The 25,995-nt window shown below is 38.4% G+C and overlaps 1 pseudogene; it reads left to right on the top strand.

Moving 5' to 3' along the window:
- The first annotated feature begins 18,852 nt into the window (after nt 1-18,852).
- Nucleotides 18,853-19,451, top strand: LOC114077624 (annotated as a pseudogene).
- Nucleotides 19,452-25,995: the final 6,544 nt, after the last annotated feature.

Genomic DNA, 25,995 nt, shown 5'->3' with positions numbered 1-25,995 from the left:
TAGTAACTTTAATGGTTTTTATCTGTATTTTGCAGGAAAGTCATCCAAAAAAGAAATGTAGAGCATTGTGCAGAAGAGGTGACCCACGAAGCCATCGACGACCCATCGTCCCATCGACGGTCTGTAGGTGGTGATCGTCGACTGGAGGTCCTAGCATCTAGAAGAACTCGGGGAATTCTTACCAAGTGTGAGGCTACAGAAGGATCGATTGATCCGTTGACTGATCGCATCCTGGCAAACCTTCGATCAGATCAGAGATTAGTCCTAGTATCCAAAGTTGAAGGAAAACTAAATGTGGAACGACAGAGGCATTGACGGACCGTAAGTGTATCGACGAACCGTGATTTGGTCCGTCGATTGGATCAGATAAGATGCAAGGATGAAGTCAGAAGAAGATGCTAAGTATAGACCGACGGAGGTAGTCGACACTCCACCGTTCCATCGACGGACCATCAGTGATGTTGTCGATTGAAGATGCGTTTCTGGACAAACTTTCCTTCTTTTAAACTCCTTTTAGTTTAGGATTTTGTTAGTATAAATAGGGTTAAAAACGTCATTTTTGGGGTTGGACTTTTTATTATTATTCATACTCTTGTTATTGGAAGTTGAACTTTGGATTTGGGAATTACTTCAAGTTTTCGGAATCCATTCTCAAGATATCTTCATTAATTCAAGTGTTATTTCTCGATTTTCATCAAACTTGTGAAAGTAAGTACATGAATTCTTGTTTAACAACCATGAATTGTGTATTCCTAAGCATGGGTAACTAAATCCACAAGTAGGATTCCGGGAACCACGGGTGATTAACAAGGTAAAAGTTGATGGATAACAATTTGAGAATAAGTTCTTGCATGTATTATGAATTCTTTCTTTTAGAAGTCTTTTTAACAAGTGCACGCGTTAGAACTTGTCCTATTTCTACTGTCCAGAACAAGGAGGTAATTAATAGGAAAAGATTTATCAACACAGATTTAGTATACACTATCTAATAGACTAGTTTCAATTAGTGTAAAGTAGTAACCTACCCATACATTGAATATGATGCTTAATGTGAGGTAAAAAGTAAGGGTTAGTAATTCAAACACATGTAGCCGGATCAAGGTACGGAACGAAATTATCTGGTTGCTGGACCAAGGAATTATAGATACCTAACTTATCACTTTGCATACAAGACACTAGGAAAGAATTGTTATAGCTAGAATTACCGCGTTATGATCTTATGGGGAACATTGACAACCTAGTTTGTCTCATCACTTGATAAAAATTGAAGTTTTAATCTTGCTACTTGTTTACTTAGAAATAATTGAACACGTTTTTTTCACAAAACCCCCCCTTTTAATTAACTATTTTTTGGAAAGGACTTGACTAAATAGACGTAATCGTAGACTAAAGTTAAGTCTAAATCATTTTCCACGTGGGATTGACCCCAACCTAACAATTGGGTTGTCTACTTGATACGACCTTATACTTCTTTAGGGAAGTATAATTTGAGCGTATCAAATTTTGGCGCCGTTGCCGGGGAGAATGGATTTTAGATAAATTTTAAGAGCAATTACTGATGCTTAGTCAATAATTTCCTGATTTTACTTTTTTAAATTTGTTTTTATGTCTTTAGGTCTAGCTCTAGTGTATGCCAAGTACACAGAGTTGAGGAGAACCACTACTTCCATTTGATCAAGAACAGAACCATACACTCCGCAGAATGAACGAGCACACAATCCTGATAATTTTGGTGATGGGATCAACCGTCAACTTCATCCGCCGGTTGATGCTCATAACCAAATGATCGTGGAAAACCCTGATGAGGGCGCTCTGAAGAGACAATCTCCTGCCCCACGACCTCAAGAGTATTATAGGGGCTATCTTAACATCGCCGATTTGGATGGACCTCTTATCCTACCTCCTCTACCACAAGATCATTCATTCATGGTAACTAGTAGCTTGATGCAGATGCTCACCGTTAGAGGTTTGTTTTCGGGGCTACCATATGAGGATCAACATGCTCATATCGCCAAACTGAGGTCGGTGAGCAATAATTATGTAGGGAGGCCAGACTTGGACATGGATATCATTGGATTAAGGGTGTTCCCTCTCTCACTGATGGGAGAGACCGCAATTTGGTTTACCGAGTTACCTTATAATTCTATCTATACTTGGGAGTAGTTGAGGGATGTGTTCCTAGCAAGGTGTTACCCGATTTCTAAAAACCTTAACCACAAAGATAGGGTGAACAACTTTGTGGCATTGCCTGGGGAGTCAGTAAGTAGTTCTTGGGATAGGTTCACCTCATTTATGAGAAGTGACCAAACCACCGCATTGATGATGAATTGTTGAAAGAATACTTCTATAGGGTGCAAAATGATAGCAATAACGCGATACTTGATACTATTGCGGGTGTTTCTTATGGTGAGTGCACTTATGTAGAGATCACAGAAAAGTTGGAGAAAATTTCCCAAAACAAAAAGGCTTTGAGCACTAGAAAGTCGGACACTGGGAAAAATACCTTTGCAGGTGGAAGCAACACACAACCCGGCCGCATATGAGAGTAAAGAGATGGCTCAAATGAGAATTAAGCTTGGGTTAGTATTGAAACATATCACTGGGGGTGCAAAGAAAGTGAATGCAGTGAATTATTAGCCACCACCGATGGTAGATGAATTTTACTACGAGGAAGACTTTTATGCAGTGAATGAGCAGACGGGGGTTTCCAACCGAACTCCTAAGTCTCCAATCAGGAGAATTGGTGCCAAGGTCAAGGAAATCAAGGTCAAAACTATGGGAATTACAACCTAGAGGTTCACTATGTTCAAGATGGAAACTACAACCGCGACAACAACTTCAATTGGGGTAAATATGGTAACAGAAACGATCTAAGTGGGCCCTATGTTCCACCTCAAAATTGGGAAGTTGTTCCTAAGGATGGTGGAGGTAGTATGGCGCGAGTTGAAGATATGTTGCAAACAATAATGAGGAGGTTTTATTCTAGTGATGAGCACGCCAAAGAGTTGAGAGCTGATTTAGCTAATATTGGGCAAAAGGTGGATGCACATGCAATCTCAATAAAGCATCTTGAGTTGCAAATGGCCCAATTGTCTTATACTGTGAACCCACACCAACTGGGTACTCTTCCTAGCAATACCGTCCAAAATTCAAAAAATGATGGACATTGCATGGCAGTCATTACTCGAGGTGGTAAGGCAAACCATTGATCCACCTATGCCATCTGGCGTAGAAGATGACATGAGAGGAGATGATGAGGTAGTGGAAGTTAGTGGTGAGTTGGTAGACAAATCGGGGAAAGAAGCTGAGATACCCCAAAAGGTGACTTCCATTCCTAGACCACCACCTCCATTACTGCAAAGAGTGGTGAAAAAGACCGAGGATGGTAAATACCGACATTTTATTACTAAGTTAAAACAGCTTTCCATCAATGTCCCTTTGATAGAAGCTCTTGAACAAATGCCCGGTTATGCCAAGTTTATGAAAGATAACGTCACTAAGAATAGATCGATTTGTTTTGAGGATGATGATCGGATGCAACATTGTAGTTATATTGATACGAGGTCTCTTGTGCTAAATAAAGAAGATTCGGGCACTTTCACTATTCCATGTACCATCGGGTTGTTAGACTTTGCTAAAGCATTATGTGATCTTGGGGCAAACATAAATCTCATACCTCTATCTATTTACAAGAAGTTGGATTTGGGTGACCGAAAGCCCACTGTGATGCGGTTACTGATGGCCGATCGAACGGTGAAGAGGCCTATTGGGATACTCCATGATGTGTTGGTGAAGGTGGAGTCATTTATATTCCTCGTCGATTTTGTGATTCTTGACTGTGAGGTGGATTTGAGGTGCCTATTATTCTTGGGAGGCAATTCATTGCTACTGGTCACGCCTTGGTTGAAATGTAAAAAGGGCAGATGAAGTTTAGGTTGAACAATGAAGAAGAAACTTTCAACATTTGTAGGTGTATGAAGAAGTTTGGTGAGCTCCAAACGGTATCTGCTATATCTTACAGGGTTGAGAGTATGTTTGAGGTACAAATCGAAGAACGCCTTGGTGTTGAGGCACTAAGGGCAATGATCATGAATTTTGAGAGTGATGATATTAAAGAGTATGGGTCATTGGTTTTGGCTCTTGATCGAGGTGACGATCGATTGAAACCAAAGAAGTAGGAGCTAGATATGAAGCATCGCGAGTCTCCACCCGCGAAACCATCTATTGAGAAGGCCCCAAAATTGGAGCTTAAGACTTTACCACCTCATCTGAAGTATGTTTTATTGGTAAAAGATGACACTTTACTGGTAATCATTGCATCAGATTTGAATATGGAGCAAGTGGAGTGTCTTGTAGAGGTGTTAAAGAGGTTCAAACGAGCCATTGGTTGGACTATTGCAGACATTATTGGGATTCCACCCGGTATTTGTTCACACAAAATCTAACTCATGCCTGATCATAAGCCTAGTATTGAGCATCAAAGATGGTTAACTCCACCTATGCAAGAGGTCGTGAAGAAGGATATTATTATGTGGTTGGATGGCAGAGTCATATATCTGATTGCCGATAGTAGTTGGGTTTGCCCTGTTCAGTGTGTGCCCAAAAAAGGGGGAATGAATGTGGTCCCTAATGAGAAGAATGAGCTTGTTCCAATGAGGCGGGTGACCGAATGGAGAGTTTGTATGTATTACTGGAAGTTGAATGCATGGATTGAGAAGGACCATTTTCCTATGCCCTTCATGGATCAGATGTTGGATAGGTTTGCAGGAAAGAGGTGGTATTGTTTTCTTGATGATTACTCGGGTTAATACCAAATCTCTATTGCACCGGAGGATCACGAGAAAACCACCTTTACTTTGTCCTTATGGAACTTTCACGTTCAAGAGGATGCCTTTTGTGTTGTGTAATGCACTGGCTACTTTTCAGAGATGTATGATGTCAATATTCTCTTATATAGGGGAGGACACTATTTAGGGGTTTATGGACAATTTTTCGGTTGTTGGCGACTTCTTTTGATCGTTGTTTGAGTGACTTGGCCGATGTTCTCAAAAGGTGTGAAGATTGCAACCTTGTGCTAAATTGGGAGAATTGTCACTTCATGGTGAAAGAGGGTATTGTATTGGGTCATCACATCTCAGAGAAGGGGATATAGGTTGATCAAGCCAAAGTTTAGGTGATAGAGAGACTTCCTCCACCTATCTCTATAAAAGGTGTGAGGAGTTTTCTTGGGCATGCGGGCTTCTATCGGAGGTTTATTAAGGATTTTTCAAAAATTGCACATCTTCTGTGCAAGTTACTTGAGAAAGAGTGTAAATTTTATTTTAATGAATCTTGTATGAAGGTGTTTGGTGAGTTAAAGGAGAAGTTTGTGTCTGCGCCCATTATTATTTCCCCGGATTGGAGTAAGCCATTTGAAGTGATGTGTGATGCTAGTGAGGTTTCTCTTGGAGTAGTTTTGGGTCAAAGAAGGGATAAAATCGTTCACCCCATTTATTACGCTAATAAGGCCCTTAATGAAGCTCAAAAGAACTATATTATGACTGAGGAAGCGCTCCTTGTGGTGGTTTTTGCGTTCGAGAAATTTCGCTCCTATTTGCTTGGAACGAGAGTCGTAGTGCATACTGATCATTATGCTTTGACATATTTGATGGAAAAGAAGGATGCGCAGCCAAGGTTTATTAGGTGGGTATTACTGTCGCATGAATTTGACTTTAAAGTGAAAGATAGAAAAGGGAACGAAAATCAAGTTGCCACTTGTCCTGACTAGAGGATGAAGCTATGCGAGAGTTGGGTGAGATGGCTGAAATTGATGATACTTTCCCTGATGAGCATGTTTTGGCCGCTTCTCATGACTTGATTCCATGGTTTGCCGATTTTGTAAATTATTTGGCTAGTGATATAGTTCCATCGGACTTGTCCTTTCATCAAAGGAAAAATTTCATGCATTTATGTGAAAATGATCTTTTGGGATGAGCCATATTTATATAGCAGTTGTGCTGATGGTCTTATTCGCCGTTGTGTGCCAGAAGTATAGATGTTAAGTGTTTTGGAGGCATGCCACTCCTCGCCTGTGGGTGGGCATCATAGTGGTATCCCGACTGCCCATAAAATCTTGCAATGTGGCTACTATTGGCCAACCATCCACCAAGATGCTCATGAGTTCGCCAAGGCATGTGATAGGTTCCAAAGAGATAGAGGTATTTCTAGAAGACAAGAGCTCCCTCTAAATCCCATTCTTGTAATTGAGTTGTTTGATATGTGGGGCATTGACTTGATGGGCCCTTTTGTGAGTTCTCACGGGATGAAGTACATTCTTGTGGCGGTTGATTATGTGTCAAAATGGGTGGAAGCCATTACAATTGCAAACAATGAATGGAAGAGTGTCACCGAGTTCTTGAAAAAGAACATATTTTACAGTTTTTGAACCTATAGGGCCATTATTCGTTATGGGGGATCCACTTTTTGCAACAAGTTGTTCAAATGGTTGTTGGAGAAATATGGGGTTCGCCACAATGTAGCCACTCCTTACCATCCTCAGACTAGTGGGCAAATTGAGGTGTAAATAGAGAAATCAAGCAAATTCTGGCAAAAACGCTGAATGATTGTAGAACGGATTGGTCAAGGAGGCTTGATGATGCTCTTTGGCCCTACCGGACAGCATACAAGACTCCCATAGGTTTGTCTCCATACTAACTTGTATATGGGAAGGCTTGTCACTTGCCAGTTAAGTAAGAGTATAAGGCCATGTGGGCAATGAAGATACTGAAGATGGATTTGAATGAGCAGTGGAACAGAGATTAAATGGGTTATATGAGCTTGATGAGTTTTGCTTGAAGGCATATGAAAGTTCAGCCTCTACAAAAAAAAAGATGAAGAAGTACCATGACCAAAGAAATTGAAAGGAGCAAATTTGCGATTGGGCATTTGGTGCTTTTGTTCAACTCTAGGTTGCGCTTGTTTCCGGGCAAAATCAAGTCCAAATGGACTGGTCCATTCTTGATCACTTTAGTGTTCCCTCATGGTGCGGTTGATTTGGAGAACAAAGAGGGTGAGAGGTTCAATGTCAATGGGCAAAGAATCAAAATCTACCTCAGGCATGCGGAAAATGCGAGTGAAGTGGTTAAGGCATACCATCTTGATGAAGTCTAAGTAATCAAGCGTCATGCATCGTGCCGCGATGTTAAATCAAGCGCTGATTGGGATGCAACCCAATATGTATCCTCTAGCCAACATTAGGTTTTTCTTGTCTTTATAGGAATAATTGCATTATTCGATTTTTTACTCAATGTCATGTGTGGATTTTCTTTATTTCTTTTAGAGCGTTGGCTAGAGAGTAGTCTAGGGTCTGTGTCTAAAAGGCATCCAGAAAATAAAAAAAGAATGGCTTATTGGGTGCTCAATTTGCAGGGACCAAACCTAAGGATATCTGATGAAATTGGCCTAGTTCCCCAGAACCCATGATCCGACCCGACTCGACCGGCTATATATTTAAAAAAACACCCTTTCAGTTACCCCCATTTTTTTGAATTCTTCCCAACCATTTACCTCCCCTTATTCCCTTACTCCCCAACTCACTAACACATTTAAGCCACCATAATTTCTCTCTGATCTCTCATTCCCTCATCTTCTCCACAATTTCAAAAATTTCCAAACCCATTTCTCCCAAATTTCCCATCCCTCTCTTCCGTTTTTCCGGTCAGTGTTCGAAGGCGGGCTCGGTGGTTGTTGTCCCAAAGTTCTTCCTCACATTCACTCCACTACAGCGTACAGGAAAGGCATTCTCATTCGCTCAATGAATTCTTGTTCATTTGCATGCGAAAATGATGAAACTATATGTGGGTCTTGACTTCGGGACAAAATTTCATGATTAACTTGTTAAAATTGGGTCCCTTGTCCCTTAGAATGATGGAAAGTGAATGGGTTGGGGGTGCTATTGTCTAAATGAACTCTGAATATTGTGTGATTTGTGGTTTTCCGACTTAGGGCCTGATAGTCTCTTAGAATCTAGGATCGAAATCAGAATAATCAAAGCCCTTGCAATGACGAAATTGTTGGTTGTTTGCTATTTAAACATGATGTGTCTTGATATTGTAACAACCCGAGAATGACTATGCGAAGTAATACTTAAACGTACCTAGAATGCCTGGATTAGACCGGGTTCACACGAATTGATGTGCGTAGAACCAGACCTCTGAACCTATGCAACAGCCAAGCCAACCAACTTGGTGAGTTAGTTGAGCTAGGCAAGGTTGGGTCCAGCCATATACGGCACCCGAATATGAAGTTTCACCCGGATGAGTCGTAACCAAACTTGAAAGGGGTAATCTTATGTTTGGAGGGTCGAGGGGTAAAATGGTATTTTCCAGGATAAGGGTAGTATCATAATTACCCTAATTAATTAATTAATTAATTAATATGGTTATGGGGCAATTCGGGTAGAGGTGGCCGTATTTGACCCTTTAAGCGAAATCTAGCTCCACCCAGGTTCGAGCCTTAGTGGAAGCAACGATTCAATTGCTTAAATTGAAGTAAGTGAATTAATTAAATTAAGTAATATTTAATTTTCTGATTTAGGAAAAAGGAAAAAATCAGTTTTTTTTATTAATTACTAATAAATCCTAATTTGACTAAATCTCAACCTAATCTCCTAATCCTAAGCTAACACTATCACACGTTTCTCTCTACTTCTCTCTCACTTTCATGCTCAAATTTCTGTAAAACAAAAGAACAGAACAAAAATATAACAAAGTTCATCCACATTCAAGAACTTGATCGCTCAAACTCAAAAGCAAAATAAGTTTAAAAATGAAAAGTAAATATCAAGTTCTCAACGGATTGTGCTTGTGATTTCGGTGGTGCACGTTGGCTTAGTGGAGGGTTTTGCAGCACGTTAGAAACCCATTGAACGACTTCACGTATGTATTTTATTCCCTCTTGGTCCATTTCCCAAGAGACCCTTAAGGTTCAGTCTAATCACAATTGAAAAACTAAGGTTGTCCCCGTTGCATGCCCCTGTCATTAGATCCTCTGAAAGATTTGAAGTATGCATTAATATGGCTTCTGTTAGAAGATTTTAGAACTTTTTGTGATTAAGTATTTGAATGTGTATTCGGAAATTATGTGATAAATGAAAGATGTGTTCCAAAAAGTTAATTACGTTAACTTGTTTATTCATGTGTGTGCCGTGAGTTAGCCATGGTTTGAAGCCTGAATGTTAAAATATTGTATTTTACGTGTATGAATATATTAAAAGTTTGATGTTCATATAAGTATAATTCTGCTGAATAAATGTCACACGAAATACACCAAGAATTAACAGAAAAAAATGAGAGAAAGATTAATTGGAAGATGACCAAATTTCAAGCTTGCTGGAAATGTTGGTCTCGGGTTGTGTATTAGAGATGGAGCTATATTTTTTTTATAATGTGAGGTCATTGGGGATTGAACCCAAGACCTCACCAAATACAAATTACATAAAAATTTCATAAGAAAAACGAAAGGAAAAATAAATGAGGTGAGTGGGAATTGAACCCACAACCTCTTGAGTAGATGAGAGAAATAGGATAAAAATGAATGAAAAAAATAAATGAGGTGAGTGCAGATTGAGCCCACAACCTCTTGAATAGACAAGAGAGTTAGGAGAAAAATGAAAGAGAAAAATAAGAGGAGGTGAGTGGGGATTGAACCCACATCCACTTGGGTAGGTGAGAAAGTTAAGAGAAAAACTAAGAGAAATAAAATGAAGTTTTGGGGGATCGATCCCACAACCTCTTGGCCTTAAAAGGAGAGAGGAGGGAAAAGAAAGAAAAATATATGGGGGTGATGGGGATCGACCTAGGTTCCCCCAAATTTGAAAAATACAGTTACCAAGTTTAATATATGATTAAGTGTTGCTCAAGGGATTCAAAATCGGGTTCCCTTGCCCAATTCCGTATTGACACATAAGTCGTACGTGAATAAATGATTAAATGAATATCGCCTTTAAGGATCAAAACTGAGATTTTGACATTCTTACAAGATGCATAAGTCTTGTACCACATAACCTTGGGTAAGTATGAATCACTTAGACGAATTATGAATAAAGCCTCATGGCTTGTGTGTGTGGACTCATAAGTCCAACATACATTTATAAAGTAAGTGAACCTAAGATGTTATGTGATGAATGATGTTACCCCAGAAGGGTTAAGTAAGAGTGTTAAACACACTAAAAGGACAAGTGCATTGGCATATGATGAAATGAACATTCATGTAAAAAGGGATGAGTAATATGAAGGGTAAATGTGCTAAGTCTAATGAATGTGGTGCCAATATGATAAGAATATGACAGCAATCTCAAATGAGCCTAAGTAAATGTTACCAAACCGTACACACCTATGAGAATGTAAGTTAATGAAGAGACCAGTTTCTATGAACACCCTAAAGAAAGTATTGAAGTTAATATATACTTAATACTAATGATGAGATGAGAAATCATCTAATGATCTGTGATATCCTTATGCTAGAAGCCAGCTTCTATGATGTATGAGATGAATGTAATGGAACTTTATACTGAGCACCGATAGGCTAGCTATGAGTGGCGATTCCTTCTTTGGGGAAGGCAGAGGTTCATGTAATTCTCATGATATGAGACTGTCTGTCCAGACGTGTATGGGTATCCTTATATCTCCTAGTCTTTGAACCAATGCAGCCAACATAGGGATCTAGCAGGATTCGACTTCCTATATACGCTAGCATGTTTTGGTTTCACTTTGGCCAGTGATTCCACCTCTTTTAGGTGTGGGTTAGACACTGGATTTCATGAGGCTCACATGATCTATGTCGGTTAAAGTGAAATTTCCCAAAGAAAGAATGAGGCCAACCTCATGTAATGCACATAATGAAATGAACGATATCAAAGATGTTTGGGTAGGATAATGAAGAGGTGAACTAGACTTATGTTATGACACTAGGTCATTCTTAGTCATTGCAAAGTGAACCCTATGAGAGTCTTACACTACATCGTAGGTATAGCTGGTGTTTACACTAGCCTATGAATGAAATGAAATGAAGTACGTATGAATGAATGAAGTAGGCTCTGTGTTTTCTAAAGAAGGATCCCTAGTTGAGGTCCCATATGTTGAGCCCTCATTTTGGGATGTCCTAATATTAAGTCCATGGTCCCAGGGTCTCATGGCATATGAACGAATGAAATGAATTATGATATGTTCTATGTTCAATATGTTATGTGTTATATGCAATATGTTATGCGCTATATGCAATATGTTATCTGTTGTATGTAATATGATACGTATGATGATGCATGTTACTCTCATGGCATGACTTTAATAATCTGATTTTGGCAAGTCCACTGACTTGACTTTCCTTAACTCATATCCTTACGAGAGAGCTATTCTAAATCATGCATGTCCATGGTGTGTGCTTGCATATACCCATACTTACTAAAAGTGTGTACTAATTCCATACATTTATCTACTTTTAGGTGCAGGTGCAGCTGGATGTTAGAGCTTACGAGTCGACGCAGAAGTTATCCGGACGTGGAGATTTCATCCGGATTTGGTAGGCCATCATGATTTCGAGGATGCTGTCACGACCGGGATTCTGGAATTCGTATTGCAACCGGCGTCGTTGACCTCTCAGAGGTCGCAGACAAGCCTCATCTTGCATTCATCACATTCATATGGTTAATTTTAGCGGAAAATTTAAAACTTTTAAACGTATGATGTATACAGACTTCATATAGTTATTTCATGAATTCATTATATACTAAGCTCAACATAAATGTAACAACCATCTATCATAAGAATCAATTCAAAACAGAATAAGAATATATCATAAATACATTTGCCAAACATGACCTTGTTACAAAAGCTTCAAAACAAAAGTACAAAATAAACGATAGGGACAACATCCACTAGCTTTGTCTAAAACTAAGGCTAGACTAAACCTGTAGCATCCTCGAAATAAGGAGGACCTACCAAATGGTCTGGAGAAATGGTGATGTCCAAACCGCTGCAAGGGTCGTCAATCTGTCCCTTAACCTGCATTTATTAATAGTAGGGGTAAGTACACTACTTGTACTAAGTATGGGTGTAAGCACACATACACATAAGGCTATGATTGATCGAAGAAAGCTCTTCCTCAACAACATGTTATTTCTGGAAAGCCTAGTCACTAAACTTTTCTAAATCGCTATTGTGAATTGTGGTATGAATATAATGTATTTTAATGCATTCAAAGCACATAACTCATTTTCTATAAGATTACAAGACATTAATATAATCAACATAGTTTTAGAACAACTCGGGCGAAGATTTGACATTTTTGATCCTCTTAGACCGAGAGATCCTCTTTGTACAGTTAGATTATTTTTCAGTCTTTTTCTTCTTGTTGTTGTGTAATTCAATAATTCTTTTGGTCCTATGTTTTACTTACAAGTTCAATGATTCATTGTAGTCCCATACCCACAATGAATCGATGTAAGTAATCCAAGGACTAACGAATGATTTCCCTACCTTATAGTGAGTCATTCTTTACACTATATATTCATTATATTTCATAACCAATTCTCTATTGATCATGCAACTGATTTCATAACTTTCATGTTTTATATAGTATACATTTCATATAGACGAGACTTTGGAATAGTTGATGTAGCATTAAGACATCTCAAGTGAGGGCCCAACGTATGAGACCTCAACCCGAGGGCCTTCTTTAGCAAACACAGAGTCTGCGTCATTCGTCCATTCGTACTTCACATTATTCATTTCATTCATTCGTAGGCTGATGTAAACACCAACTATACCTAGGATGAAGTTTAAGACTCTCATCGGGATCATGAATTGCAATGACCAAGAATGACCTAATGTCATTACTTGAATCTGATTTTACCTCCTGATTGTCTTGGACAAACACCTTTTGTATCGTTCATTTCTTTATCTTTCATACATTGAAGAACTTCAATCTTAACTGACATAGATCATGTGAGCATCATGAAATCTGGTGTCTTCCCCAAATCGAAAAGAGGTGGAGTCACTCACCAAGGTGAAACCAAAACATGCTAGCATATGTAGGGAATTGAACGCTGCTAGAACCCTATGTTGGCACCATAGGTTCATAGACTAGGAGATATAAGGAGACCCATACCCGCCTAAACGGACAGTCTTATCTCATGAGATTTACATGAACCTCTGCCGTCCCGAAAGATGGAATCGCAACTCATAGCTAGCCTATCAGTGCTCAGTATAAAGTTCCATTACATTCATTTCACACATCATAGAAGCTGGCTTCCAGCATGAGGGCATCATTGCTCATTAGATGATTTCTCATCTCATCATTATCATTAAGTGTGAATTGTCCTTACACTTACATATAGATTATGATTGAGACTTGTCTCTTGATATTCAACACTCTCTTAGGTGAGTACTTTTAGTGACCTTTACTTAGGCCTGGTTGAGACTGGTCTCTCCATTCATCTTAGCCTCTTATTATGCTTTCACCATTTTCATTAGCATCATAGATTAACATAATTACTCACCTCATTACGTGAATGTCCATTTCTTTCGTATCTTTTAGTTTTGACTCAAGCATTATGGAGGTTTGCTTCTAGATTGAGATTTATTTACTCAATTGATGACTGGTCATCCTTACTTTACATTGATGAAATGTGAATTTTCCTTACATATCATCCTTTGGTGTTAATGAGACTGGTCTCACACATTCTAACACCTTCATACGTGAGTATTGTTTTAATATGTATGAACCAGTAGCCAATCTTTTAAATATTTAACATAATATTGTAGTCATTTACATGCATCACTTTTACACAATGTATTGTTAGCTATTGTATTGGCATACGATTAGTATTGGCATAAACAATTGGGCATATATTTCGTAACCGTATTTGTTGGCATAAGCCAATTTTCATGTTCAACATGCTTAAGTTTTTATACATTATACATTAGCCAATCTTTTAGTTATTTAACATAATATTATATCCAATTTCCTACAACTTGTTTGTTAATGTAGTGTTAGCCAATTTATTGGCATAAGATTAGTATTGGCATAAGCAATTGGCTATAGATTTCATAACTGTTTTGTTGGCATAAGCAAAAGTTTCAGTCAATCATGCTCCATTTGTGATACATTATTCATTAGCCAATCTTTTACTTAGTTAGAGATAACATTATAGCCAATTACCATTTAAATTCTGAACAATGTTTTTGTTAGCCATTTTACTGACATAAGCCAAACATTCACTCAAATTATGATTTCACGGAGAGCTTTTTAGCTAACCTTATAACATACCTTTAGGCATACCGTTTTTTTAAACATCTTGGACAGCATCATATTAGCATTTGATGAATATATCATCTTTTTAACGTCATATTAACAACAAGTATGCACAACAGACGTAACATCTTCATACATAACATTTTTCGACATATCTTTAACATAGTATAATTCTTTTAATTCAAATAATAACGCTTAGCATCAAACGAGTCCAGTTAATAGGTTCATTCAATAATTATTTAATAAAAACCATACAAATTAAGATCATCCAGCACCACATACCAACAACATGATTTCTAACCTATTCAACATTGAAATCGTAACAAAGATACTAGGGAAAGTAGTTCGACAAGAACGGCGGGAAACAATCCTAGTTTTCAAGGTCTTTGAATCATTGAAAGAAAGTTCTCTAGGAGAAAAAAGTCTAGGAGAGAAACCCATACCTTGTATAGAACTTTAATGTACAAAGACCACCTTTAACGAAACCTTGAAGAAACCTTGAAATTGCCCTAGAGAAATCGATAAATTTTCTGCCTTTTTCTTTCGTTCATTGCTTACTGTTATTGCGTCGCCTTTACGATGGTTTGAAAGTGATTCGAAGTCTTATAAACTGATATTTACTCATTCAAATCAGGGTTTAATAATTTAATTAAATAAATAAATTAATTAATTACTAAAAACCCTTCCTAAGTTGACTAAACATAGGAGAACGTTGACTTGACCCAAAATCTTGAATTTTTGTATTGACTATGGTTCTTGTCAATATTTTGACTTTATTTTAATTAAATATATCCTTAATTTAACTAATTTAGGGACCTATGGTAAGTACTAAAGTACCCCTAAGTCATTGGAATCATAATCAACCCTTTAGGACCATCCTAGGTTAAGTACTAGGATGTTTTCTGAATTGTACTAGGTTAGCATAAGAATTTCGGTTCGAACCCTTTAATTTAATTAAATAAATATCTAATTTAATTTATTAAGTGACCTAGGATAATTACTAAGGTACCCTTAAGTCGTTATAATCATAACTAATCCTTTGGACCATTCTAGGTTAGTTACTAGGTTGTCTTTTTTTTTCCGTCTTAATCGAAATCTGGAAATTGTTTTGTGATTTCGATTTTACCGCTTTAAAATAATTAATAAAGTTTATGTATTAATTGATTAAGTAGACTAGGGTAATTACTAAAGTACCCTTAAGTCGTTAGGATCTTAACTAACTCTCTGGACCTTCCTAGGTTAGGTACTACGTTGTCCCTTTCTTGTCTTAACCGAAATCTGAAAATTTCCTTTTTATATTCGGTTATAGAAATTTTAAATTAATTAATTAATTTACTAAATTAATTAATTAGGTAACCTAGGAGAATTACTAAAGTACCCCTAAGTTATTAGGACCATAACTAACCTTTTGGTCCATCCAGGTTAGTTACTAGGTTGTCTCTTTAACTACTACTAGGTTAGTGTCAACCCGGTTTTGGTCCTAGGTTGTTGAGTTCACTAATGGATCCATTTTGGTTAGTCCTAGGTTATTTATCTAGTTAGGACAGTTAGTTAGGACCTAGATTTGGTTAGGAAGTTAGGCCCCACATTGAGTTGTCCCTTGTGCACGTTTTCCCCCTAACTACTCTAACCGAATTCGGTTAAGGTGGTCCCCTCCTTAGGCAGCTTCTTCACATGTCTTGCACATGGGTTGGTTTTACTTCCCTAACTAACTATAATTTATGGTTCATTTGGGAATGTTTACTTACTGTCCCAAGGACCCTCACTATGTCCTTGGGCACTGCTCACTCTACATGACCATTTTAAATTGTTATGTAATTAGGGTACTAGGCTTGACACTTGGATGCCTAGTACCTAATGTGTTTGCAACTGATGAATTTTTGAATTTTAGCTTAGGGTCTTCATTGCAGGTACATTCCCTAAACAAGCTCATTGATATTTAGATATACGTCTAACACCCTTTAAGATAATACTTTCTAATATACCCAATATTTTTCTTATTGGGTATTATATAGAATTTGGCTATTACCCCTTAGCCAATATTCTATACTATGCCCAATATTTCTCAATATTGGGCATTGGAATGTCTATGTATCCCCAATACTCATTCTTAAAGACCTATTTGACTCTTAACTAGATATAAAATTTCCAGAATGTTACAGATGCTTACTGATTTATTCTAGCGTAGACGTAGGCATGAGCTGGTAAAGTATGTTCCACTAGCGTTTCTTTCGTATTTACTTTCAAACATTGTATTGGTGCCACTTTGGCAACTCTATATTTATGACTATATCTTTCATTTTATTATCTTGATTTAGATGGTTATTGTGAATGTTTATGAGTTTACGTAGATAGTATTATGTGAGATCAATATTTTCCAATATAAAGTTTAAGTAAACAAAAGTTCAAATTTTCCGCTAAAATTAACCTAGATGAAGTAACGACGACGTATGTATGCTTGTCTGAGACCTCTGAGAGGTCAATGACGCCGGTGTCGCCTGGGGTCTAGATTCCGATCGTGACAGATATACTTGGAATTTTCCTTTGAGGGGTGCCAAGTACGGATCAAAAATCTGTCTCTGACCGAAAGTACAAGACACCGTCTACGCACCGTCGGCCAATCGATAGACCGTCGATGGGGTCCATCAATAGCTGCATGCCATATTTGTCGAACTCTGGGATAACAGATGTGGACAGCAGTCCGTCGATTGATCGATGAGACATTCTGCATATCTGTCGTTCCTAACTGAAACCCTGATTTCTTCTTCATTATGAATTTTTCTAAGTGTCCAACGACGGAAATGGACTATGGTCCGTCCTTTCATCGACGGGCCATTCTGCATGTCCGTCATTTCTAATTGCAAGTACTGTGGACTTGTAACTTCTAAAATGTGCTAAGTGTACACCAACGGACCCTATCGACGGACCGTCGATTCATTGATGGACCATCGATAGTGCCCGTCATTCAGTTCTGTAGTTCTGCACTTCACTGTACCTTTTTGTTCCAAATTTGGTTTTTGCTTCTTTTGTGTGTATAGGATGACTACAATGAATATAATAACTCTCCCTTGCAGGTACCAATGGCCCCCAATCCGGATTTAGTCTACTCCAGAGGATGGTCCAAGTCCGTGCCACCAGGCACCCAGACACCGACACGTGCTTCTAGGACTACTCGGGGCATGCCCAAGAAGATGGCGTCCGGCGTAGTCACTATCTCCCAGTCTGGTGAGGAGAGAATACTGGCCGACACACCCTCTAGGTCTACCTCGGGTTCTGAAGGTGCATCTGGCTCCGAAGAGGCTTCCGATGCTGAGTCAGCCCACTCCAAAGGGTCGAATAAGGCCAATGCCTCTAGTTCCGATTCGGAGGGTGCCATTGTTACGGATGCACCTGCCTACCCTGCTTCGTCTGATAAGGCCCACAGTTCGGAGGATGCTCTTTCACCCCCACATAAGGATCCTTCACCGATTGTTGATCAACCTAAGCGGTGGTGCGTAGAGGGGAAGCACCAGATATACAGGGATGCCAAGCTTCTCAATGATAAGGGGGTCATGACTCGAACTCTGACAGTTAAGCGGCGGTTTCTTACATGGAGTCTACACACTGTCCATGCTATACATGACCTCTCCATTCACCACTAGCTCGAGTGGATGGCTAGGAGCGTGGGACGCTACAATGAGGAGTTCGTGCGAGAGTTCTACGCTTCTTACATAGCGAATCTTGGGGATTTTTCGGATAGGCAGTCTAATCCGGCCAAACAGGCACCACTTAAATATGTTCGAGTCTGTGGCTGCAGGATGTATATCTCTTTGCCTACCATTCTCCGTTTCATATACAGTGCAGATACCGATGCCAACAGGGTCACCCTCACCCCTGAGTTTGATTATAGGTGGGATGTGATTAAGCAGGGCCATTTCCAGCGAGACAAGACTCTGAGAGAGACCACCAAGAGGTGGATTGCCAACACATATCAGTAGACCGTGAGGGCGCAGACTGGGTGCTGAACCCCAGAGGCCTTATCAAGAAGGCCAACCTCACGTTTGTAGCAAAGTTCATCTAGCTTTTAGTCCTCTCTGCCTATCCCCCATAGCTTGAGACAACATACTTACGTGGGATAGAGCGGTCTTGGTTGCTGCTACGGTCGCTAGGTTCGAGATTGATTTCTTGAGGCTGTTACTGTCAGTTATCCATTAGAGGGATTTTAAGGCCTTGACAACTTACCCTTTTCCTTGTATGATTTTTGAGTTGTGCAGGGCTACTGGAGTACCCATTTGGCACATAGTGTTCTCCATACTTCTACCAGAAGAATGGACATAGGTCTCATCAGGGATGAGGCCAATGAGGCGGCGCCAAATAGATGGCACCGAGTGGAGGTGAAGTCGTTGGGTGAGAACCTTGAAGATACGGTAGAGAAAGCCTAAGGGGCTAATCATGCTACTTTCGAGCCTACCGACACCACCCTGGTTAAGTCTGCCTGGGCACTACTGCAGCAGGGAGTTCCTCTATTTAACACCTTACATAACACTGGTCCCAATTGCTAGTGTCCAGAAGCTAGAGGCACAGATGGCCACATTGTTGCATCATATCCAACCATGGATGCAGAAGTCAATTGTCGAGGCAGAGGATCGAATTGAGAAGAAGATTGCCCTGTAGATGGAGAGGAAGATTCAGGCGGTCCACCAGTGCCTTAGTGCTTTTAAGTTCAAAGTACTCGCATGGCCAGCCCCCACTATTGATTTGACAACTCTCTAGGCTTTTGTGGCGATCCTGAGGGATAATGTTGATGCCATTTTGGACGTATGGGTACCCACGACTAAGGCCACACCTGCTGAGCTTGCTAAGGATAAGTTACTTAGTGACCACCATTACGCCCCCTCCCTCTACGTGAGCGTGCCAAGAGGCACTAGTCCAGAGAGAGTGAGGAGGATCGGTCTAAGAAGAAGGAGCGCAATGATATGGAGGCGGCGAGAAGAGCTTCTTTTGTAGATGACGAGGCCCGGTAGATAAGGGCTCGTGAGTTAGCTGCTGGGGAGTGTAGCTCCAGGCTTCATGATGTTGAAAGGAGCACCACTGAGGGTGTTGTCATTGCTGCAAGGACTACTGATGGTGTCTCTACTACTGATAGAGCGGGTCCTGAGGAACCGGACCCGCTAGCTTGTTGACCTTCGGCGCTATGCGCCTTAGGTTTGCTTCACCTACCACCTTGTTTTATATTTCTTATGCATTGGGGACAATTGGATGCTTTCTTGTTGGGGGTGGGGTAACTGGAAAGTGAGTGCTAGGGTGAAGTCTGAGTAGCCCAACTCACGATCCTCTCTTCGGGTTTTCTCGCTTGCGTTCTTTTTCCTCAAGAGACGACTTATTTTACTGTTGAACCTGCATGTTTAGTATCTTATATTTCCTATTAGGAAAAGGAAATTATACAGATGAAGAAAAATATATTATTATGATAAATACTTTTATGGGAAAGGTTAATGATTGGTTTTCAGGACTAACTGAAGATGCAGAAAGTATAATTAAAAATGATCTTGTAGAGAATTTTTTAATCCTTCTAAGGTATCATTTTTAATTATATTTTCTGCATCTTCAGTTAGTCCTGAAAACCAATCATTTACCAGAAAAAATTATTTAATAGTTTATATAGATGACATATTAATATGTTCAAAAACATATGAAGACCATTTAAAACATTTGAAAGAATTTTCAGAAATATGTTTAAAAAATTGAATTATTCTGAGTTAGAAAAAAGCTGATATAAATAAAAATGAAATTGTACAAAGTATGAATGTGAAATCTGAAGCATGATGGCTAAATACAATGATATCCCATTCTAAAGAGAATGCTTGCATGATTAGGCATAGTGAATGTTGAATGTGTTGTATCTAAGCATGAGATAAAGATACACCATTGCATGACCCTCAATATAATACTCGAACTAGGTGTCCGATAAACTGGTAGGACAATGAGGTGTTAAGAGAATTTGAGGAAAGTTGAATAGTCCACTATTGGTACCTAGCTAAAACTTGCCCGGTTAATCATGCAAAAGTAATATGTGTTAGACAATTAGGAAAAAATCATAGGCCTTGGTTCAAATTATCCAATCTTTAGCCTAAATGAAAGAAAACCAAATGAAATTAATCCCTTTTTTGATCCAAATATTTTGATCTTACAATGGACCTTTCTTTTCTACCCAACTCATCTTTTATAGGTATAATGTGTTGGCCCTGGTCCCCCTTTGGACATGTGCACCTCAACTTAGGCCAAAAGCATAAGTTGAGGGTGGCTAATGCAGAAACCAATATCGTCTTGGCCCTGACCCAACCTTGGGTATTGTTTACCTCGACTCATGGAAAAGCCATGTTGAGGGTGGGTGGCTATGATGAGTAATGTTCCAAAAAGTGGGGTTGAAATAATTAATGTGAAAGGAAAAAAGAAAAGAAATAGTGAAGAAGAGAAGTGACTCAATCAAAGTTGAAATCAAGTGGAGAATTAAAAAAAAAGAGAAGAGTCATTTTCACAAAAGGAGAAAGAAAGTAGAAAACAAGGCAAAGAATACAAGATAAGCAAGAATAAGGCATAATAGACAATGAAAGAGGTAGGACACTTAGCTATAATGTCAACGAGGGCAACAAGTCACTAAAATGTATCCATATGTACCATACATGACCCTGAGCCTACGTTACAAGCCAAGAAAGTCCTATCGTCATCCTAAGAGTCTAATATGGTGAACTTAAAGCAGTGAAAATAAGGGCAATCCTATGGCGACGAGTATCAATTAGGTGTGAAGTTATTCTGAGAGTGAGTGTTGAATAATGATCCTTATACTCAAATTTGAAATCACTTTGTGGAAAATGAGGATATTTTTTTGAGGTGCGGGCGCTAGTTGTAATATTAGAAAGTTTGTACCTTGGTGAGAAATAAAAGAGGAGAGGTGTCGGTGTGTGGTGAGTCTGTATCATGGTCTGATTCACATGAATGAGTCTAGTGAGACTAAGAGTTATATCATGCATAAATGTAATGAAAATAGTCGAGATTGAAACCTGTATGATTGCGAAAGTTTAAATGAGGATACTTTTGTACAAAGGTGTTGTGGTTAGTCATAGTGCGTCACTTGAGGACAAACAACGAATTTAAGTTGAGGGTGTTGATGAACCGGGGTTTCACGGTACTTTCAATTTTTTCCTTAAGTTTAGTATGTGTCGAGGGCCTTTTTGTAGTAATTTAAAAGGTTTTTATCTGTGTTTTGCAGGAAATTCGTCCAAAATAGAAATGCACAAGTATGTCCAGAAGAGATGACTAACGAAGCCGTCGAGACCCGTCGTCCCGTCGACCGGTCCGTAGGTGGTGATCGTCGACTGGAGGTCCAAGCATCTGGAAGAAACTCGGGGAATTCTGACCAAATGTGGGGCTACAGAAGGATCGACGTTCCATCGATTGATCGACAGACTGTCGTGGTAAATCGTCGATCAGTTTAGAGATTATTCCCAGTACCCGAAGTTGAAGAAAAACTAAGTGTGGAACAACAGAGGCATCGACGGACCGTAAGTGTAACAATGGACCGTGATGTTGGTCCATCAGATTGTATCAGAGAAGACGCAAGGATGAATGTTGAAGAAGATGCTAAGTATGGACTGACGGAGGAAGTCTACAATCCGTCATTCCATCGACAAACCGTCTGTGGTGTCGTCGATTAAAGAAGCATTCCTGGATAGACTTTCCTTATTTTGAACTGCTTTTAATATAGGACTTTGTTAATATAAATATGGTTTAAAACCTCGTTTTTGGGGTTGGACTTTTTATTATTTTTCATACTCTTGTTATTGGAAGTTGAATTTTTGATTTTGGGAATAACTTCAAGATTCCAAATTCAATTCTCAAGATATTTTTGTTAATTCAAGTGTTATTTCTAGATTTTCTTAAAACTTGTCAAAGTAAGTACATGAATTCTTATTTAACAATCATGAATTGTGTATTTCTAAGCATGGGTAACTAAATCCACAACTAGGGTTGTGGGAACCATGGGTGATTAGCAAGGTCAAAGTAGCTAGATAACAATTCAAGAATTGGGTCTTGCACGTATTGATTATTCTTTCGTTTAGAAGTCTTTTTAACGAGTGCACGCTTAGAACTTGCCCTATTTCTACTTGCCGGACGAAGGATGTAATTAATAGGAAAAGAATTATCAACATAGATTTAGTATACACTATCTAATAGGCTAGTTTCAATTGGTGTGAAGTAGAAACTTAGACATACATTGAATATGATGCTTAATGCGAGGTAAAAGGTAAGGCTTAGTAATTAAAACACACGTAGCCGGACAAACGTACGGAGTGAATTCTCTAGTTGCCGGACCAAGGAATTAGAGATATCTAACTTATCATTTTTCATGCAAGACACTAGGAAACAATTGTTATAGGTAGTATTACCGCATTTTGAACCCGTGGGGAACATTCACACCTTAGTTTCTCTCATCACTTGATAAAAATCAATGTTTTATTTCTATTTGTTTACTTAGAAATAATTGAACATGTTTGTTTCACAACCCTCCCCCCTTTTAATTAACTGTTTTTGGAAAGGACTTGACTAAATAGATGTAATCGAGTCTAAAGTTAAGTCTAAACAATTTTCCTCGTGGGATCGACCCCAACCTAACAATTGGGTTCTCTACTTGATACGACCGCTTATACTTCTTTAGGGAAGTATAATTTGAGCGTATCACGATTAACTTTACATCTATTGTCCTCAAGGCCATGATCAAAACATGTACAAATATACAAAATCTAAACACCGCCACCATAAGTGGACTAAACCATAGGACTTCGATTCCAATACTATAAATAAGAAATAAGGTTAACTTACCGAATTCCATAATACAGCACACTATAAGCATAATTCAATTAATATCTAAAGAAAATCACAAAACCCACATTATAGGCTAAATAGAGAGATTAGGGAGATCATGGTTTCTTCCAGGAATTACATGGAAAATCACCTTAAAACATTTATTAAACATTAATTTATAATTACAATGACTTTAATAACCATTTGAAAATGAACCCAATTTTAGATTGGAAAATGGGAATTTTGAAACACATTAAAAAATCATTGTTAGAACTCCTTAGATAAAAGGTTATCCAAGGATAAAGGGTTACCACACCTTAATATAAGAAAATACCACAAGAATTGTAGAAAAAATCGTTTGAAAATCCATCCCCTAGCTTGATCTTGAGCTTGGTCTCCAATGGAGTTCTAGAGAGAATCTTATTTTTGAGGGAAAGGTTTTGTTTTAAGAATGATTTCTAATTTGACGTTTCATTGTTTTAACTAACTTAAAATACCACAAAATAGGTAAAATAAAGTGCACCGTGTTAGGACCTGGGGTGCACTTCCCAATTCACCTCTCACTTGGCCGAGACATTATAGTAAACTGCATGTGCCATCAACTATCACCATTGACGGTGCGTCAACAGGACAATGGCTCATCCTGCTGCTCCATTGTTTTTGTCAAGGCTGCCTTATTTGGATTTTGAGATCCCCTAATAAAGTGTGGATACACACCCCTTTTTGACAGGGCATCGATTGGTTTAAGGGGCGTCAAATGCAGTTGCCAATGAGACTGTTTTGGAGGCCTTTTGGCCAATGCTTGGGTCCTCCTAAAGGACCGCTAGGGTGGTCCTTGAGAGTAATAATGGTACATTTCGACCCTAAACATTACCATCTAGATACTGGGGTCCCCTCCTATCATTTCAGACTCCAAACAACACTTAAAAACAGGGCAAACATACAAAGGCACACTAGCACACAAAAGACCAGCTTTCGGATGTCTTGGTCGTTCTTTGACTTTTGACTTCAAACTTATTCAAACCAACTATTACAAGCTGTTACACTTTATAAACGAGTTATTAACTCATAAAATACATGTGAGGCTCTAGATTATCGTAGTTCATTTTAAGGGTCATAAGACTATCACATACTCAAATTAAGCTCACATAAAAACCCCAAAAAATGAATTATCAAACGTAAATGACCTTGAGAAGGTAATAAACTAGTGAAACAAACTAAAATAAAATGAATGAAGCTACCATCCAACTAACTTAATTGTAATAACCCTCAAAATGAACTAGGATGAATTAGAGCTTCACGTGAGTTTCTTGAGTTAATAAATTTTTCAAATAACTATTAATAACTTTTGAAGTCAATTTTAAAGATTTTTGAAGTCAAATGTCAAAGGACGACCTAGATGTCCGGAAACTAGTCTTGTGTGTGGTAGTGTGTACTTGTCTATTGTGCATATTGTTAGGTGTTGTTTGGAGTCTAAAAATCAATGGACAAGACCCTAAGACCTAGAGGGAGATATTTAGGGACAAAATGTCTACGCACGACTCCCCAAGTACCAATCAAAGGGTCCTTGAGGAGGACCTAAGGTTTGGAAAGTAGGGTGCCAAGGAAGCCTATTTTTGGAGTTGTTGGCATGTCGCGCAGCTTCCACATAAAGAGAAAAAAATTTCCTTGAGATGCGGGATCAACACAAACCATTCTGCCTCAAATTAAATTGCAGAACCAGGATTTGGCGGTGTCCCTGCGACGCACATCTATGTTCGAGATTTGGTCGCGTTGCTTTAAAGTCAAATTAGACTTGTTTAAAAGGTCCAATTAGTGTAGGGGTGTTTTAGTTACTTTGGGAATTTACTATAAATGTTTTTTGACTAAATTTTACCACAATTTCACCAATAAAAACAAAACCCTCATGTTGAAACATAAAAAACACACCATTCTCTCTCTCCAAAACCTCATGAAGTTTTGAAGCTTTAAAGAAGAAGGTCCAATTATCAAAGTTTCAACCCTAGTTTGTGGTCATTCTACCAATAAGGTATGATGATTTCATCCTTGATTGTTCTATCATTTAAGGAGCCAATTCAAAGGCTTTTCAAAATATCTCAAAAATTATAAAAATCCTATTTCGAATTCTAAGCGTGGGTTATTGCATGAAAAGGTTTAAAATGATGATTTATTAAGTATTTAATGTTAATTGATGGATTTATGATTAAAAAATTCCATGAACCCATGTATTCTTTATATTCTTAATTTTGCCTCTAAAGGGGGTATATTGATTATGATCTAATTATGTTGAATTCATATTTAGATTGTTATGGGCTGTTGAATTATATGTTCATCATTGTTGGAATTGTTCATAGTTTTCTTTATAGTATTTATATCTATATTAGGCTCTGTTAAATCATTGATATGAATGAATTGGTGGTCAAGTCTTATGGACATTTTAATTGTTAAGTTCTATTATTATGTGGAATTATTGGAGATGTGCACGGATGGTGATTGTGGCTATCTTATGGTTGTAAGTTAAGCAAATTTCTTTATCTAATGTAGAACTGATATCGAACTGCTATTGATTCGTATGGTCCACTTATGGTGGCAGTGCTTAATTGTTATAATTGCTATGAATATGTCATTGTCCGCATTATCATGTGAATTATTATATCATCATGTAAAGGATTATATGGGGGTACAATGTGAAGGATGATGTGGTATACGTAAATGTATAAGGTAAAAGTATTCATGTGATGTCTATATGATCTTGTATGGGTGCTATAATGGTATGATATAAAGTAATCCTTGTCCATATGTTGAGATAGGATGATGAAGGACTAAGAACAGACTTTATAGAACGATGTTGTATCTTGTGTTGGT

This window comes from Solanum pennellii, chromosome 6 (genome assembly GCF_001406875.1).
Source record: "Solanum pennellii chromosome 6, SPENNV200".
In the NCBI taxonomy this organism is placed as follows: Eukaryota; Viridiplantae; Streptophyta; class Magnoliopsida; order Solanales; family Solanaceae; genus Solanum; species Solanum pennellii.
This window is presented reverse-complemented; position numbering and strand designations above follow the sequence as displayed.